Source organism: Maniola hyperantus, chromosome 12 (assembly GCF_902806685.2).
Source record: "Maniola hyperantus chromosome 12, iAphHyp1.2, whole genome shotgun sequence".
Classification (NCBI taxonomy): domain Eukaryota; kingdom Metazoa; phylum Arthropoda; class Insecta; order Lepidoptera; family Nymphalidae; genus Maniola; species Maniola hyperantus.
The window spans coordinates 2,597,309-2,602,233 of record NC_048547.1 but is presented as its reverse complement, the minus strand read 5'-3'; positions in this window follow the sequence as shown (position 1 = coordinate 2,602,233).

Genomic DNA, 4,925 nt, shown 5'->3' with positions numbered 1-4,925 from the left:
ACGGTGGAGCAGTTCAGATACCTGGGGCACGTGATTACTACCGACCTCAAGGATGATGCAGATGTTGAACGGGAACGGAGGGCACTGTCGATAAGAGCAAACATGATAGCCCGCAGGTTTGCTCGTTGCTCCACCGGTGTTAAGGTTACGCTCTTTAGAGCGTATTGTACGTCCTTATACACGTGCAGCCTGTGGGTTAACTACACGAAGAAACGATACAGTGACCTCCGGGTCCTTTACAACAATGCGTTCAGAATGTTGATGGGGTTGCCCCGATTCTGCAGCGCCTCAGGCATGTTTGCGGACGCGCGCATCGACTGCTTCTATACTAATGTACGCAAGCGGTGCGCGTCGTTGGTGCGCAGAGTGCGGGACAGCCCCAACACCATTCTGCAGATGATTGCAGCCCGACTCGACTGTCCTTATCTTCGGCATTGCTGTGAAAGACATGTTCCAGTACCAATGCCGGAGAGAAGGTACTAGATATTTAATTTTATTTTTATTTATTAATTATTTTATGTATTGTTATTTTACTTTTATTAATTTCAAAATTGTTATTATGGGTATGTTAACCTGAAATAAATCAATTTTATTTATTATTTATTATTATTATACCCACCTAATACTACTAAAATAATTTTAAAATTATTTTTTTGCAAGTTGCAACTTTTGCAGTCAATACATTTTTGGGGTTCCGTACCTCTAAAGGAAAAAAGAACCCTTATAGGATCACTTCGTTGTCTGTCTGTCTGTCGTGTCTCTCAAGAAACCTATATGATACTTCCTGTTGACCTAGAATCATGAAATTTGGCAGGTAGGTCTTCTAACACACATAAGGGGAAAAATCCAAAAACCGTGAATTTGTGGTCAAATCACACAGAAAATTAAAATGTGTTCATGAAAAAATATTGCTATTTACTTTCAAATTAAGATTTTTATACCAAGTGGGGTATCATATGAAAGGGCTTTATCTTTACTTTCTAAAACAGATTTTTGTTTATTTTTATGCATAATAGCTTTTGATTTATAGTACAAAATGTCGAAAAAATACAACAGTAATACGGAACCCTCAGTGCGCGAGCCTGATTCGCACTTGGCAGGTTTTAGATATAGGTATACCTAACTAGGTCCTAGCTAGCTGCTCTAGTCACAATGACAACTCTCTGATATCTAGCGTATTATTGCTTTGTATTGAGGTAACCTAGTTATTTTATTAATGCAAGTTGCAGTTAGGTACCTACTAAAGTTACCAAGTTTTCCAATTAAGGCTGCTTTTCCACCAAAAATGTGCTGGAGCTATGCTGTGAGGAGGTCAAAGCTAAGCTACGAAGGTATGTGACCGTGCGGGATGTGCTATGAAGACTGAAGATGCGTTACCACGAGGTAGCTGTGCTAGGTAGATCCACGAGTCCAGCTAAGCCATGCATCGATGGTAGGTAGACACGGGGCGCATTCGTAGCTCCCATCTGTAGCTCCCATCAATGGCTCCCACCGTAGGTCTCATCCATAGCAAGCATCCGTCCATATCCATACTTCTAACCTAATCCATACTGATATTATAAATGCGAAAGTGTATCTGTCTGTCTGTCTGTATGTCCGTCTCTCTGTCTGCTAGCCTTTCACGGCCCATCCGTTCAACTGATTTTGACGAAATTTGGTACAGCGGTAGCTTGCATCCAGGCGAAGGACATAGGCTACTTTTTATCCCAGAAAATCAACGAGTTCCCACGGGATTTTACAAAATCTAAATCCACGCGGACGAAGTCGCGGGCATCTAGTAAAAAATAAAGCTTCGTTGAACCCGTTTTCACTCATGCTATGCATAATATTATATGGAGCACTATAAGTGATTGGTGTATACCGGATATCACGCACATTCATAGCAACGTACTTGTAGCATAGCATATCTCTGGTGGAGAAGCAGCCTAACTGTTGCTATAATGTTTAGCCTAGCCTTGACACAAGCTCGCATTGGATGGGTGTGTTTATTGCGACTATTTGGTAGTTTTCCCGGATATAGGTAATATGGGACAAGGCTAGACGATCAGCGATAGTAGGTAGTACCCAGGTACCTATCATCATCATGATCAACCCATCGCCGGCTCACTACAGAGTACGGGTCTCCTCTCAGAGTGAGAAGGGTTTGGCCATAGTCTACCACGGTGGCCATGTGCGGATTGGTAGACTTCACACACCTTTGAGAACATTAGGTATGGAGAACTTTCAGGCATGCAGGTTTCCTCAAAATGTTTTCCTTCACCGTTAAAGCAAGTAATATTGAATTACTTAAAACGCACATAACTCCGAAAAGTTAGAGGTGCGTGCCAGGGATCGAACCCCCGACCTACGATTAGAAGGCGGCCACTAACCACTAGGCTATCACAGCTTTTTACAGGTACAGCGGGCGCGTTTGGAACCCTTGTAGCTTTAGTTTTAAGTTTGCGTAATAATTATCACCACTATATCCTACAAATCCAACAACTGACAATCGAAAAGAGTAATTTATTACCTATTTTGAATAAATCATTTGACTTTGACTTTGACTTTGAATAAAAACGGCGAGCAAACGTGCAGGACCTGATGTTAAGAGATTACCGCCACCAATGAACATTTTCAATCCAACTACAAAGTTTAATAAATGATTAAAATTTAAGAGTAAGATTTTATACCTTTATTACCTGTTATCTCCCAAAGATCCAAACGTCATAGTCGCTGATCGTTCCTTCCTGTGTTTGGGGAAATTCACAGAGGAACTTTCAGCTTTTATAAAATAACGAAGGTCTGGCACGCGCTGGCTCTTAGTCCATAACAGTTAGTGGCAGTCAGAGTACGTCCTTGACTCAAACTTTTAAGAGAGTGGTTGAAATCTTAAGTGCAAAGTTCCATTTCGCCCAAGGTAGTTACATATAGGTACCAAAAGTTTCCAAACTAAGGTTTAATTCACACAGACTGTTTTCCGGATCAGACTAGATCTTTACAGTACGACTAGCTGACCCGTCCCTGCTTCGCTCGGGGTGAATTTCCAAAAATCCTGAAATACATCATATTTCTTCATTTGTTTCCGAAAACCGAAATACCAATAATTTTCAAGCAAATAACTTGAAAAAATGACGGACTTTCATACAAACTTTCATCCCCTATTTAAGCCACTTGGTAGTAGAATTTCCAAAAATGGTGAAATAGGTAGGTACCTACGTATTTTTCAATTTTTAACCGAAAGCTTAACCAATTTTTATCAATGTAACTTCAAAAATGACGAACTTTCATACAAACTTCTATCCCCCATTTAACCCACTTAGGGGTGGAATTTCAAAAAAACCCTTTCTTAGTGGATACCTGCCCTATCCAAATGCGCCCCAAACCTTTATTCCTTTTCCTTTCCTCCGCGACTTCGTCCGCGTGGAATAATGTTTTTTAAAATCCCGCTGAAATCTTATAGAGAAAACTTACATGCAAAATAAATGTCAAGTTTTTAGACCAAGAATTTTATGCTGTATTAGACTATGGTAGAGTACGCGGCCAAAAGTGATGAACATCGGCCTTTAGAATGACATTTCATCTTTGTAGAGCGTTGTCTCTGTCACTCATACCCATATGAAGCTTTGTCGATCTTAACGACTGAGACAGTGCTCTACAAATCTGCTGTCTCCTTCTAAAGACCGATGTTCATCACTTTTAGCCGGGTACTGTAATGAGTTACTGGAAAATCAACGCACTCCTGAATATAGACGGGTTATTTCAATATAGCAGTCGTGCATGTGTCTTAAACCTTACGGTATACCATTACCAACCGTACTGCGATAATAATGTTCCTTAATTTAACAGGCTTCTGTAAAACCAAAGTTTTAAGGAAAGCGGGTAGGTACAATGTTTCGTTACTAGAAGCTTTTACCCATTCCCTCTAAATTACTTAGGTAACTTTAAGTAGATGTCAAGGCTATCCAAGACTCCAACATAAAAGCGCTAGATAGATAGATAGGTAGACAGATAGATAAAAATACTTTATTGCACACAAAACATGAGATAAACAGGACAAAACACAAAGAAACTAAAAACTAATGCAAAGGCGGCCTTTGACCGGGAGCCGCAGCAGAAGCAGCTGAAAATTTATTTAATTATAATATTATAAGTAAATAAATGTCGTCGTAATCTTTGTTAGAAAAACGCAAACCTTGAGAATTGCTGTACGCACTTTTATAAAGTTTCCATCAACAGATACAACAGTAGCCTCTGTCGGCGAAAATTCTTGTTATTGAAATTATTGTTCTATAATATTCATTATTATTTTCAATTTCTTTTGTTTTCAATTAGTTGTTTTCAACTTTTCACTCAATCAATCAATACATTGGGAAGGCCCGTGTCTATTGCGTCCACTGCTGGACATAGGCCTTCCCCAGAGCGCGCCACCACACACGATCCTCTGCCTTCCTCATCCATCCACTTTCCGCTACCTTCTTAAGGTCGTCAGTCCAGCGGGTTGGAGGTCGTCCCACACTAATAGACCGCCAATAGTTTTAGGCTGCCAATGTGAGGCAAGCTAGATCAGCTAGTTTATCTAGGTACCTATCGTTTAAAAGGAGAAATTGATTGATTGATAGATTCAGTCAATAGAAGTACCTACAATCCAAACCATTGCGTGTAGAAATTTGAGATATAATTGCATGTAATTTCTTAATGTAATGTTAGTAGAACCCCACTAGGCAACGATTTTCAGGAATTCCACAAGGATATTTGAAAAATGTAGTCATGGGAAACAACTTAGTAAGTACATAAATAAAACCCTATCGATGTTCAATAAAACTGCCATCTTCGAAATTAGCGTCGGAGGTCGTATGTCGATTACGTGTCCATCAAAACTCTTATATCCTATCGTGTGAAGTTACCCCTGATCGCCCCTTCCACCGAGAGGCTGGGGAGCCAGTATC